This window comes from Amblyraja radiata, chromosome 26, assembly GCF_010909765.2.
Source record: "Amblyraja radiata isolate CabotCenter1 chromosome 26, sAmbRad1.1.pri, whole genome shotgun sequence".
Lineage (NCBI taxonomy): Eukaryota > Metazoa > Chordata > Chondrichthyes > Rajiformes > Rajidae > Amblyraja > Amblyraja radiata.
The window spans coordinates 10,686,270-10,701,876 of NC_045981.1; the positions used below are offsets into that span (position 1 = coordinate 10,686,270).

At 39.3% G+C, this 15,607-nt stretch overlaps 1 protein-coding gene across 4 annotated transcripts in view; it reads right to left on the reverse strand.

Annotated features, from left to right (window-relative positions):
• The window catches only part of baiap2 (BAR/IMD domain containing adaptor protein 2), a 95,028-nt gene that overhangs the window by 43,514 nt on the left and 35,907 nt on the right, over positions 1-15,607 (reverse strand). The gene's annotated exons all lie outside the window — the stretch shown is intronic.

The window sequence follows — 15,607 nt, forward strand, 5'->3', positions numbered from 1 at the left end:
TTTGCCCATCTTTGGTCAGAATCACAAGTATCACCAATAACAACACAAATTTGGGCTCACCAAAGGTGGTAGGAATTTTGCATTCGGCAATCTAAATACGTAGTTTGGACTATTTAGGCATGCTCGAAATGAATTCTGCACCATTTCTGCCCCTTGCGGTTTTTTTAAGGCTGTATTATGATTCAGAACACTTCTCCAAACTGAAACTTTGATCTCACTCCAATCAAGCTGTGATAAATATCTCTTGAAGAGAAGGGGAAGAGAGAGATAAAAGAAGTCACAAACAGCATGAAATACTGCTTCAATGCATCATTGAAAATGCAGACCAGAAGCTTATCTTTTGTTTAGTCACTTGCAGGATGTGGCAAGGACAGTCAACTTTTGCCATTGTAAAAGAAATACTGATTCGACTTCTTGAACTCGGTGTAATGGAAGTAGCCGCACTTATTAGAATGGGAATTCCAAAATTTAGACTCATCAACACCAGAGGAAAAGAGATCATTTCCAAGTCAGGGTATGATTTGAAGATGTGTGGGAAGGAACTGCAGATGCTGGTTTGCACCGAAGATAGACACAAAATGCTGGGGTAACTCAGCGGGACAGGCAGCATCTCTGTATAGTTTGGTGACGCATGGTGACTTTTTGGGTCGAGACCTTTCTTCAGACAGAATCCTTCTATCCAGAGATGCACCTGTCCTGCTGAGTTACTCCAGCATTTTGTGTCTATGATTTTAAGGTGACCCTCTTTCTATGCAACAACTGCACTTGTCCTTTTGTGTAGTAGAGGTAATGACACTTATGAGGATCTATCAAATAAGTCATGAAGAGTAGCTGCAATGTATCTTGTCAGAAGTGAAGCCCAAGCAGCATAACCCACCTTGCTGCATGAAGCATTGGTCTATTTCATTCAAAAAGACAAAAAGTGCTGGAGTAACTCAGCAGGTCAAGCAGCATTTCTAGAGAACATGGATAGGTGACGTTTTGAGTCGGGACTCTTCTTCAGACTGATTGAAGTTGGGGAAGAAAGCTGGAAGAGAGGCAGGAGCTGGACAAAGCCTGGCAAGTGGTTGGTGGATACAGGTGATGGGGGTGCAGGAAGAGGTTATTTGGCAGGTTTGGCTTCATACAGTTCCCTTGAAAACTCAGGCGATTCCTTTGGAGAGGTTTCAAATAGCCATATTCCTGAAACCCTTGACACCTTGTGTATATTTAATTATAAGAACCTCAGTGAATTTTCCTGCAAGTACCACCTTTATCTAAACTAACATCATGGCACAAATTAAGAGAAAAACAAAAAAACACAAGTCCACGTTAAGGACGACCAGATGCATCTCTTCATGAACCATTGTTCTGACAATAAAATTTCAGTTGATGCATGGACATGAATACGTGTTCATCCAGAGTCTAAAAAGCCCCAATAAAAATCAATGACTCTAATGTGTAGGGAGGAACTGCAGTGCTGGCTTAAACTCTTGTCTCGACCCGAAACATCATCTATTCGTTTTCTCCAGAGATGCTGCCTGACCAGCTGAGTCACTCTAGCCTTTGGCGTCTGTCAATGGCTCTTTAGTTATGGGAACACAAGTGTACTGCAGCAGCTTGTTTTGCTTTCCTCTTTCAGGACTTCTGCTTCATTGGGCAATGTGGCAAAAAGATTTGAAAACAGATTTGCACAAGTTCAGCCTTGCAGTCATTACACTGACAGGTTGCACAGACTTAAGAATTAGAGAATCTGCAGTCGCTCCCCTGGCCAGCCTCCCATTTTCCACAGTCTACAAACATGAGCTCACCTAAGCCTATGTTGCTCAAATAATAACTAGCAAAAAATTCTAATCATCAGTCACTCTTATGGTCCCAAATTTACATTGGCTTCCAGCAGAGCAACGTATTAATAAATAAATTATCATCCTCATATTCAAAACCTTAAATAGCCTCACTCGGGAACCTCCTCTAAAATACTGGGAGATCTGTGCTTTTCCCATTGCGGCTTCATATACCTCCATTGTTAAAACAACCCACTTTTAACTATTTAATCCCTTAATTCTTGCAGCTCTCTCACCCGTTAAAACAATGTCTAGAGCCTTTCTCTTACCAACATTTCGGTAACTGCCTTAATATTTTAATCGTGTGGCTCAGCGTCAAATTATGTAGACCGTAGTTATTTCTATAACACAGGAGATGCTGTGTGAATGGAGGTTGTACTTTTGTGCAACTTAGTGACAATAATGTAGACTGGTGAAAATAATATGGGGCTGAATTATCCAAAAAAGAGCATATGCAACACAAGAAACTATTGTGCTCACTAATCCACTGGAGCTGATTTGGTTACAAAACAGCTTCATTTTCTGTGCTCTTACTAAACCCTCATCTAGAATAGCTGCTAATTCCGGTTAGACCAGTCTTGAATGGTTGAAGTTGACACATCAGGTGCAACATGAAAACACTTGCAAAAATCTTTTCTGAAGTTTACCTAATGTTGAAAATATAATCATCTTAATTTAATTCCATAAAGATTACATATATGCTAAAATTTCCCACTTTCTGAATACAATAACAGATTATTTTACGAGGAAGCCATTGAACGATGATACACCTTTAAGTTTTGTTTAAGAAAGGAGGACGTCTCGACCCGAAACGTCGCCTATTCCTTCTCTCCATAGATGCTGCCTCACCCGCTGAGTTTCTCCAGCATTGTTTCTATACCCCCTTTAAGTCGCATTTTTTGTGATTTCAGATATTTTTAAATGTAGATTCAGAGGTAACAAAGTTTATATTTGTGTGAGAAGAAACTGCAGATGCTAGTTTATACCAAATATATAGAGTGCTGGAGGAGGCAGACACAAAATGCTGGAGTAACTCAGCGGTGAGGCGGCATCTCTGGAGAGAAGGAATGGACAACGTTTCAGGTCGAGACCCTTCATCAGATTGATGTCAGGGAAGAGGGCGGGACAAAGATAGAAAGTAGGCGGAGACAGTAAGACTAGTGGGACACTGGAAAGGGGAAGGAGAGAGAAAGCAAGGGCTGAAGTTAGAGAAGTCAATGTTCATACCGCTGGGGTATAAACCACCCAAACGAAATATAAGATGCTGTTCCTCCAATTTGCGCTGGGCCTCACTGGAGGAGGCCCAGGACAGAAAGGTCAGATTGGGAATGGGAGGGGGAGTTTAAGTGCTGAGCCACCAGGAGATCAGGTAGGTTAAGACTGACTGAGTGGAGGTGTTCAGCGAAACGATCACCGAGCCTGAGCTTGGTCTCACCGATGTAGAGAAGTTGACACCTGGAACAGCGGATACAGTAGATGAGGTTGGAGGACGTGCAAGTGAACCTCTGCCTCACCTGGAAAGACTGTTTGGGTCCTTGGATGGAGTCCAGGGAGGGTGGTAAAAGGATAGGTGTTGCATTTCCTGGGTTGCAAGGGAAAGTACCTGGGGAGGGGGTGGTTTGGGTGGGAAGGGATGAATTGACCAGGGAGTTTCGAAAGGAATGGTCTCTGCGAAAAGCAGTGGAGATGGGAAGATGTGGCCAGTCGTGGGATCCCGTTGGAGTATGCAAAAACGTTGGAGGATTATATGCTGTATGCAATGGCTGATGTTGATGAAAGTGAGGGTGGGTGGGGGGGGACTCTGTCCGTGTTACGAATAGGAGGGGGAGTAAGAGCGGAGATGCGGGATATCGAGGAGACCCTAACTCAGCTGGTCAGGCAGCATCTCTAGAGAAAGGGAACAGGTGATGTTTCGGGTAGGAATTCTTCTTCAAACTCAAATATTTGCTATATTTGAAGTTGCTTTATTTGAAAAAACATTAAAGTTTTTATAGTTTATCCTGGCTATTCAATGCTTAAAAAGACTGTACTCAAATAGATTCAAGGGGGTTATGGGACATAGATTATCAATATTAATTATATTCACCTCAAAAGACTAATATATACAATGATTTACTTTCCCTCTTCTCATACCTCCACCTAAATATTCCCCAATTATTTCATACGTAATGGTCACACCCATAGCCGTCTGGTAGTTGCGTTAGCAGGCTCTTCAACAAATATCACAATTTAGCTAGTCTCCACGTGGAACACCTTTGCTGTTGGTTAATGACGCAGGTATAAATAGAAGGATGTTTAAAATGGTTGCCAAGATTCACCTTTGTTTCTAAGCAATATTGGCCACTCCCAAACCGTGTCAAAATATACTTACTAAAAAACAAAGTTGTTATTCATTTGGTTTCCTCAAACATTGCACATCTATATTTAGCACCGACTGCTCATGGCAAAAAAAAAAATTCAGGGCGCATGTTGAAATAAACCAGTTGCAAGGATTTTCTGAAATTACAACAGACTATGCAGACCTACAGTCCAATTCACAGCAGGCAACTGCACTTGGAGATCTGTGCCACTGCCATTTCGAAGCAGTGTCGTCAGTGATTAAAAGGGAAAGAACAAAGCAGTTGGGGAGGTGGTGACAGTGGAAGTGGAGAGACATTACATTTCCATTCGGGTCACCTACAGCTAGAATTAAAATTCAACTGGCTTCTTGGGATGGAAATTAGAGTTTGATTAATGGGCGGAAATGTTTTCTTTTGAATTTACATAGATAAATGGACAGGACATTTTATCTCGAGTTACCTCGTAATGATAAAGAATCCTTTTGTTCATCATGACTCTTCCCTTATCATCCATGATGCAGTCACTGCGAAGACAGCTGGGTAATTTGCTGATATTGCTGCAGCATTTTGTTTAATTTGCTCTCTATGGGCTGCTGTGTATCACTCTAAAGGAAACCAGCTTCCATGCCAACTTTAAAAACTAAATTTGGAGATTCAAATCAAAGTTTCATGGGTTGAATTCGAATATTTCTCAAACCTTGAACGAAAAAGCTAGTAAGTAAGAGTTCTAGAAAATAAAAAGCAAATTTTGATCTGGAGTGGTCTACTAGGAATATCGCAGCTGCAAAGAAAGCCGAACCCGCAAAGATACTTGTTTCTTTCCTATTAACTCATTTTGGGGTGCATATCAGTGCCACTGGATATGTTAATAATATTTTAAAATAAAATAGCCTTATTTTGCCTTAAAAAAAAAAAATCTGAACCACAAGTCTCTGTTCTAAAATTGTTAATTGAGTTCTATTGAAATCAGTGTTTGTATTTTGTTATTTGAAACTCTTAAAATCAGCAGCACAATTTTTACAATGAGCACTATTTTATTTTATTTTATATGGATGTATGGAAATCTAATTTCTTCTCTGTAAAGCACTTTGGCTTCAACGTGATTTGATTTAAAAGTGCTATATAAATAAAAATTACTTACTTACTTACTTACTAATATTACACAGTCAGGAGAGAATGGGGGCATTAAGAAAACATTTCATAATATACTCAGGTGCTTGACAGGGTAAATGCAGAGATGTTTCTCCTGAGAAGGGTTAATAAAACCAAGAGGCAGTGCATCGAACAAAGGGATCAGGTATTCAAGATTAAGATAAGAATTATTTTGAGATTGGAATCAGAATCATTGAAATTCTCCACCCAATGGATTGATTAAGGATCATTGGAATTCTCCACCTAAGTGAGTCATGGAAGCTTAGTCACCGAGTACATTCAATGTTTAATGTTTCATGTGTCATTCCTAACTGTCACTGTATGTCGTGTTGTCACTTGTGGGCGGAGCAAGAAGGCAAATTCCTTATATGTGAACAATGTTGGCCAATAAACTTATTCATTCATTCATTCAGTAGGCTGCAAAGAGTGCAGGGAAGATTTTACATGGAGTACTTGAGCTGAGAGGTTGGGCAGGCTCGGTCTTTATTCCTTGGAGCACAAGAGGCTGAGGGGTGATCTTATATTATATAGATGTATAAAATCATGAGGGGAATACACTGGGTGAGCGCACAGAGTCTTTTATCCAGGGTAGGGGAATTAAAAACCAGAGGACATTGGTTTAATGTGAGTGGCAAGATTTTATAGGAACCCGAGGAGCAACTTCTTCACTCGGGGGGTTGTAGGAACTAGTCCTCTTGAATTGTTTGGCTGGCATCAGTGATGCATTTAGAAAAGATAGGCACTAAAAGTTGGTGTAACTCAGCGAGTCAGGCGGCATCTCTGGAGAAAAAAAAAAAAAAATAGGTGACGTTTCGGGTCGGAACCCTTATTTAGACTGAAAGTAGAGATTTGGGGTGGGGAGCAAAGGTCAGAACAAATCAGGGCAAAAACAACAGATGACCTCAGAAAGGGTGGAGCCCATGATGGCCCACTGTTGGCTGGAGGAGGTGTGGTAATGAGAGGGATACAAGAATGCAAACAGTCTTCATAAAAAATACCTCAGCTTGATTGAACTAGACTTTACACCCATAATCTATACTATATCACAAAGGTTGCAAAAAACCCAAAAAAAGCCTTGTGTCCCCTTCACTGATCAAACATGTATATTCTTTAATGACTGCTGAAATGTTGCAAGCCACTGACACCAATTATTCAGTTTAATTCAGTATTACTCGGTTAATGGGAAGACAAATTATTTCTTTTCTACAGCTGCCTATAATTGGTCATATAAAATGTTTTCAACAAATTCTGAGGCCACCTTTGACATTTCTGAAGAAAGAAATAACAAGTTGACTAAAGGCAAAACCGCATTTGGACACGTGAAAATTAAAATTGCCCTTTTAAAATAGAAAACATCAGACCAAATTTTAGTCTTCAGAAAAATTTCTGAAAACAAAGGTTTTATCTTTTGAAACTCTGAAGACACACACCCAATTTTTTGTTTCACACTAATGTTCAAAGAATGAAAGACTGCAGGAGCAGTTTGACTTTGAGCCGGTTCACACGACTGACAAAGTTCTAATTAGTTTTCAACAGAGGTAAAAGGAACAGAAGAGGAACAAAAAGAAAGCAGAATCCACAAATTTGGAAACGTTGCATCTGACCAGATCTCCCATAACAACATCAGTGAACAGTAAAAGTGCCAGCTTTTTACACTTGATCCAGCACAATGCCCTTGTTGTATTCCTGGAGCAATGTACTGTGAATCTAGGAAAGCTCCAAGTTTCTTTGCTGGAAATAGCACAAGGACGGCACAGTGATGCAGTGGTAGAGCTGCTGCCTCACAGTGCCAGAGACTCTGGTTCGATCCAGACTACAGGTGGTCTGTATAGAGTTTGTACGTTCTCCCTGTGGGTTTTCACCAGGTGCTCCAGTTTCCTCCCACAGTCAAAAGACGTATAGGTTTGTAGGTTAACTGGTCTTAGGTTGTAGGATGCTAAAGTGGGATAACATAGAACTAGTGTACGGTTGATTGTTCATCAGCGTGGACTCAGTGGGCCTGCTTCCATGCTGTATTCTAAAACTAAAAAAACATGCACATTCCCATTAAAAGTGTGCCAATTAATTGTTTGAGCTACATGTCCATCAAAGGTTGAAACCTAATTCAATCAATCAATAAGATGAATAAGTAACCTTTTAATTTGGGATGGAAATCTAAACAATTGCAGGTGCTGTAAATCTGAAATTAAACTGAAAATGCTGGAAACATTCAGCGGGTCGGGCATCATCTGTGGAAGAAGAAATTTAACATTTCAGATACTGAATGAGGGAATTTTTCTGTTTCTCTTTCTACAAATGCTGCCTGACCTGCTGAATATTTCCAGCATTTCCAGCTTGTAATATCTAACTTGGGACATTATGCATTACTAAGGAGTATCATGTCATTGGTTACAGCGTTTTATACTCTCCATCTCTGACATCTCATTTCAAAGCTTCAGGAGAATATTTTTGCAATATCTGCGCTACTTCTCCACCACCACATGACTTAAAGCAAGGCAGATTCTCTATAGAGTGGATTCTGAAGCAATAATTATGTTATTCAATTGTTTGCAAACCTGCAATCTCTTTTAATTTTTTTTTATAAAAGGATGTGGAAAAAAAGGAAACATTAAAATATGAAAATTCCAGCAGCTTGCAGTCACAAAGGGAACAAGATTCCCCTAACATACAATACTGTTGTCACTTTCTTGACGATTTTGACGAATGATTTTAAAGATTCTTCACTAAGCTTGTTCTGACAGCTCTTGCGGAGATTACAGCTTGCTGGAATCCCCAATGAAAATCAGTATTCTGCTGATATTACTTTATCTGGCACACTGCAAGGCTTCACATTTCATTCACTTCAATAACCTGATCATTATCATATAGAGGCAGATTATTGACAGTTATACTTCCTCCATTCTAGTGTGATGTATGGTCTACATTGACATTTAACTCGTCAGATCTCATTTCCCAAAAGGATATCCTTCCTTGGTTGGGAATGTTCCAACATGCTCTGTTGAAATTAAAAAATATAACTTTACATTAACTTTTCAACTAGCAGCTTGACTATTCAGAAATGAATACAAACTGGCCACTTTCCATCAGAAGTACACAAGTGGAGCATAGATAGAATATGTAGTCAGACTTTTTCCCCCATGGTAGGTATATCAAAAACAAGGCGGCATTGGTTTAAGGTGAGTGTAAGGATTTTAAAGTGGTTTGAAGGGGCGAATTTCTTAGTCAGTCCCATTTCCTGCGCTTTATCTACCATTTTGAAAGTGGGACAGTAGATAATTCAGGATTACTATTTAGTTCAGCAAACTGCAAAACTAGCAAATCCTTCAACCTTTACTTCTCGGTAATCAGAACCAGTTTCAAATAGAGGCAGCTGCCAAAAAACTTTGTTTGAACAGCTCACCAATACTGTCAAAGCCAAGTAAAAAAAACTTTGCACAAAATGTGGTTTTATTTGATACCTTGCCAGGTTGGACTGCAAGGAGATTTATTGGTTTCCAACAATGCAAACATCTAAAAGTTTTTAAAACCATATATCTACATATGTACACCCACATCATTGGGTACAATAGCACAGTGAAGTTACTAGACTGCAATCTACAGGACTTGACCACTGATTCAGACATTTTAAAATGCCATAATGCCAGCTAGGGGACTTAGATTTTAAATGATTAAGTTTTGAATGATAAACTAGCAAAGTGCAAGAATTGGGGCTTCATGTGCCAGTTGCAGCCGATGTTGGTGAGACCGCATCTGGATTATTGTGCGCAGTTTTAATTGCCATACTATATAGGATGGATGTGATAAAGCTAAAGAAGGTGCAGAAAGCATGCACGACAATGTTATCAAGACTGGAGGGCTTGAGTAATAAGACTGCATATTCGCTCAATTGAAGAATGCCAAGGGATGACCTTAGCTGGTACATAAAATAGAGTGGCATAAGTAAATCGTCTCTTCCTGATACGACCCACTTATGCCATTCGGTGACACTGTGAATACCATGTAAAGGATGATTATATAATTCTGTACCCATTAATAAATAATTGTAAAGGAAAATTATTTTAATTTTTGTTAAGCAAACATGCAAAAGATGTTCTATGCATTACCACATTATTTCATCACAAGGGATTACAGTGGCCTTTACCATGAATTCAGTCTTATTTTTTGTTATTACTACTTTAGATTGTGTCAGAAATTAAATTTAAAATTGACAAGTCCTATCACAGCTCCCTGATCCCTCTTGGTTTTACCTGGAGTAATAAAGTGGCTTGGAGTGCACCACCTCTCCATAATTCTACACTTTGAATGAAGGTCAAACTTTGATTAGCGATTCTCTCACTTGCTGGAATGAAAAAGCCATCTGTCAAAATGCCTTTAAATACGACGACTATTTTTTTAACAACAAATGAAAGCTTCTACGAAGTATGGGGAAATCAATGGCATCTGAATGACACGAAGCAAAAGGCATTTAATAGGAAAATCCGCACAGGGTCTTTTACACAGGGTTGAGGAATCAAGAACTAGAGGTCATAGGCTTAAGGTGAGAGGCAAAGGATTTAATAGGAAATCGTGGGGCAACTTTTTCCACAGAGGTTGACGCATACATGATACAACTTGCAAGAGGGAGTAGTTGATGCAGGTAATACAACAGCTTTTAAAAAGACACTTGGGCAGGTAAATGGATAGGAAAGGTTTAGGAAATGGGACTAGCTTGGATAGGGCACTTTGGTCGGCATGGACGAGTTGGATCGAAGGGTCTGCTTCCTAGCTAGATGACTGTTTCTCCATGACTATTAAATGGAAAATAGGTAGTGAATATTAGGAGATAAAATAGAGAAAAGGGGGAAGAAAAATAGGCAGCAATGCCGATCAGAAAATAAAATTTGAATGCACAAGGCAAGGTTCAAAAGTCAAGGGAACCTACAAATAAAACAGAAATAAGTAAATGTATTTTTAATTCATATAATCCATGGTTTACAACAAGCAGGATCTACAAAGTTTATTGGAAATTCATGATTAAAAAAGAGTGAAAGTGCAGCATTAGATTGCAAAAAAATTAGCTTCAAGGCCAACACTTATTCAAGTGATCTTGACATTTTATTACAATTTTTCAGCAACCGCACATCATTCATGATTTGATCTGAAGGACATGGAGCCCTATCCTTCATCCAGCTATTTACTTTTAAGGCTACCTCAATATAATCAGATTACAGGAAATATGCCAGGATGTCTCAAAATGATACGGCCTGAGAATGCACACTCTTCACTACTTGATTTCCTTCGAGAAACATCATGCATTATCAGCTCATGTCATAGGAGCAAGTGTCCTCAAGTTATATTTTTAATTAGAACTGTTGCACAAATGATTCTACAACTCTTCCTGACATTATCTCCATTTAAGCCCTTGCATGATATTACGAACCATTGTAAGGATCTTCATGCTCTTGTCAAATTTGATCAGATTAAAGAATATACAAAGAAACTAGCAATCTAACATGTTCATATCTTTCCATTTACTACATTGAAATAATCCAGTTCTTAAGTCAAACAACTTGTAACCTACAGCAGCCATGCTGCAATTAAACAAATATGTTCCTTTCAGGATGTGGTCAAATTTTTTTTTTAAACTTTAAAAAATATATAAAAACTAGTCTACGGCTACAGGGGGAGGGAAATCGTTTATATTAATGACTGAAGAAGGGTCTTGACCCAAAATGTCACCCATTCCTTCTATCCAGAGACACTGCCTGTCCTGCTGAGTTATGCCCCTGTCCCACTTAGGAAACCTGAACGGAAACCTCTGGAGACTTTGCGCCCCACCCAAGGTTTCCGTGCAGTTCCCGGAGGTTTTTGTCAGTCTCCCGACCTGCTTCCACTACCTGCAACCTCCGGCAACCACCTGCAATCTCCGGGAACTGCACGGAAACCTTGGGTGGGGCACAAAGTCTCCAGAGGTTTCCGTTCGGGTTTCCTAAGTGGGACAGGGGCATAACTCCAGCATTTTGTGTCTATCTTCTATATCATGACTAGTAACCCAGAGTCCTGGATTAATGGCACAGATACAGAAGCAAGTGGGAAATTTAAAAAAAAACTAGGGGAAATTATCAGTAACAGTAATCCTGAAATGACCAAATTGTTGCAGATCCAATCTAATCCATCATTGTATATCATGGAAGGGAATCAGCGGTCTTCATCCAAATGGACCATAAGCAGCCAAATGACCAACTCTTATGTGGCTTTCTAAATAATTTAGCAAGGAATGTGCAAAGGAATACCAGACAACACAGAGGAAACAGGCTAGTTCTCTATGCTCATTACATTGTAACATCACCTCAAGATCCCAATTTCCTCTAAACCTTTCCCCCCAAACCAAAGATTACACCAGCTCATGTTCCAATTGATAAATATGGAGATAAATATTCCAACCAAGATTCATGATTCAATTTAATTGTCACATGTACCAATTAAGGTACAGTGAAATTTGAGTTTCATACATGATTCATGGGCTGATCTAAAACCACAACGACCCCTTGTATTAATGGGAAACAATTGGTTGCAATGATGCACCCATAATTCAACATTTTCCTAATTACTTCAAATATTTATTTTAATTCTTTCATTTGTGGGGGATGTGAGTCACGAGAAAGGACAGAGTTGATTGGCCATCCCTAATTACCCTCGAGGTAAGACACCATCTTCAACCACTGAGGAAGACACACCCTCTGTGCCACAAAAGAGAGAATGCCAGTACTAAATTTCAGCTGATATATGGCGATATATTTCCAAATCGGAACATCGTGCAATTTGGGAGAAAAAATGTTTTCCCTTCCAAGCATCTCAATCTCATGTTTATATTTGTGGCAGAGTTTTGCTTTGTCAGGAACTGTTGGAGTAGCCTACGCACGTCTCAGCTGTGGGCAGACACAAAATGGTGGAGAAGCTCAGCGGTACATGCAGCATCTCTGGAGAGAACGAATGTCTCAGCTGTGTGTTGCCTTGGTGGTAAATGGCACACTGTAATTTCTGTTTCATAGATGAAGGGAGAGAACGTTTAGGATAGCAGATGGGATCTAAATGAGAACTTTATAAGAGCTTAAAAGAAAGCTTCAAGAAAGTTCAGTGTCACAAAAGAGCATGCCCCCAAACTAATGCCAAATAATGTATTGTGGAAGGGGCAAACTTTGTATTTGAGTAAATAGAACAGCTTCCCTTGGCCACTGACTTTGATACAGGAAAATGTATGTACCATCTGCTAAATTGTTACTGCAGGACTGCACAAAACAGTACAAGAGGGAGCAAGGCAGCTTGACAATCCCTCAACAGCCAAGTTCTGATAGGTTATACAAATGTTGTACACATTTTTCTTTCCAGTGTAAGAGAATTAACTTCTAGTCATTTACCATGTTTTCAGTTTAATCACATTTACATCTACTGTGTCTAAACATTAATTCCACATCACAAATTAAAAATACTGTTACTGGGTACCATACATAGAAATAATTTGGCAGTGCCAAGCTACTTCATTTTGAAACAAAGTATAACTCAAACTCTGAATTTCCTTCACTATTTTATTCAGGTTCTAATCTGGGCTAGAAGCAAGTCTTCTACACAAGAAAGAGCTAGGCAATGGGAATGCAGGTGGGAAGTGGGTGGAGAAATCATCCATTCTCAAGTTCATAAACTCACAAATTATAGCAGCAGAATTAGGCCATTCAGCCCATCAAGTCTACTTTGACTTTTATTCATGGCTGATCCATCTTTCTCTCTCAACCCCATTACCCCCGACACCTGTACTAATCAAGAATCTTTGCTGGATTCTGGATTTGTTAAAGATTTAAAGACTTAAACAGTGCGATGACTACATTAAATACACAAGTTGCATTATTTATCCAGAAAAATCCAAAATTCAGTCGGCTCTGACGTACATCAGGATGCTTTTCTTTGCCACAAAGATTTAACTACATTTGTAATAGTTAAACGTGGAAAGCAGAGATTTCCCCGTTGCAGTTCAAAAAGGAAGAGAAATGCCCTGTTGTAATTTGGATCACTCAGTTTAAAAGCCAAGTAGTAATTTAGATATTTTCCTCAGTCACTTGGAATTTCTTAACTTGTTTGATCATGTTAGAACAGTTGTTCCCTAAATTAGTCTTGCAGCTTTTTACTTCTTTTTTATGTCTTTTCCCAGAAGACCTCTGATAAGAGGGAGGACCGTGTTCACACCAATGAATTGGTGTGAACACGGTCCTCCCTCTTATCAGAGGTCTTCTGGGAAAAGGCAAAAAAAAAAAGTAAAAAGCTGCAAGACTAATTGTGATTAATCGAGTTCTGTGACAAGCTGAAGAAGATTCTCGACCCGAAATATCACCCATTCCTTCACTCCAGAGATGCTGCATGAGTTACTCCAGCAATCTACCTTCGATTTAAACCAGCACCTGCAGTTCTTTCATACACAGCTTATTCTATAGCTCTTTTCAATGCTTTGTAAATATAGGCAATAAATGAAATCAATTTTTGCTTTTAGAAAAAGTTCTTAAATCCATTTGGCTTTTGCAAACCCACTTTCCACATATCACTCCACCTTAAACACTAAATAATTATATGTTGGTCAAACACATAATGTCTTGCGGCTAGAATTCTGTTGCTTCAAACATTTGTTCCTGTTAAATCCATTTACTTCTCCTGTCAACCAAGAAATACAGAGCTGGTAACACAGGCCCAAGTCCACAAATGGATCAGCTATTTGCTTATAGTTAAAAGGGCAAAGAAACTTGAAAAACATTTTGTACAATTCTATTTTTATAAAGAAAAGGATAATTTCTAAAATGTTTTTGATCCTTTGTTAAATTGGGTGAAATGATTTACAATTTCTCTATTAATGATACCCAGATTTTTCTAACTACATTACTAATTCAATAATAAAAAGTAATGGTTTTAATTGGGGTACACTATTTTACACAGTGCTCCGTTAATATGATCTAAAATGATCTAAGAATGCAACCATTGTTTAGTCTTTTCTGAATACATGTCAAATATTTCAACCTCCACCTCCCCCGTCCCACACTCGACATATATTAACTGCTACCCGAACTCCGATTGCTGGCAATGAACACAATTAACAGAGATGCTGCCCGACCCACTGAGCTACTCCAGCATTTTGGGTCTTCCTTAAGATTAATAGAATGTTCATCTCTCAGAGGTATGTGTATTAACTGCACAGCAACTGAACAACAATTTTGGAATGAGCAAATAATTTACTGGCACAGAAGCTAATGTGTTTACTGGGGACATAGTCACAGCAGCATGGTAGGGCAGCTAAATGTGCTTTGAATGAATAGCCTCAAAAAGTGTTGCAATCTGCAAAGCCACTTGCATCATTGCATTTTGTTTACTGACCTTGGTCAGTTACTTGTAACAAAAAGGTATGTGGATTTTAAAAACTTTAAACAATGATTGATTATTAGAGATGCCGCAGTCCAAAAACATGTTATGCACTTCTCGTCCAGTTGAAAGAACACGTCATGCGCCTAACTGTGCTCACGAGTTACTCTGTGCAAATATAGGAACAAAAACACCTGGAACTCATCAACATCATCCGAGGTTTCCTCCACGAGCACAAAACTCCAAGTAGAACTATAATAGATGGGTGGTGCCAAGATGCAAAAAGAGGATGATCACCTTTTTGGGATTGTACTGTAGGACCCCAAATAGTCAATGGAAATCAGAGGAACAAATATGCTGGGAGATTGCAGACTGCTGTAAGATTAATAGGGTTGTCATAGTATGGGAATTGAAACTTTCTCAATATAGACTGGGACTGCCATAGTGCCAAGGGCTTAGATGGTGGTGACTTTGTCCAGCGAGTTCAGGAGTATTTCCTCAGGCAATAAGAAGGAAGCCCCACAAGGAAGAGGGTAAAGCTTGGCCTACTCTTAGGAAATTGGGACGGGCGAGTGACCAAAGTAGGCAATCCTTTTTAACAGAAATGGTATATGGAATGAGCTGCCAGAGGAGGTAGACGAGGCAGGTACAATAACACCATTTTAAAGACAGTTGAACAGATACACGGCTAGGAAAGGTTGAGGGATATAGGCCAAACGCAGACAAATTGGAGCAGCTTAGATGGGTCTTGACCCAAAACATCACTCATTCCTTCTCTCCATAGGTGCTACCTGTCCCGCTGACTTACTCCAGCATTTTGTGTCTATCTTTAGCTTAGATGGGGCAGATTGGTCAGCATTGATGAGATGGACCGAAGGGCTCAATTTCACATTATATGAATATATGTACGCAGCACTT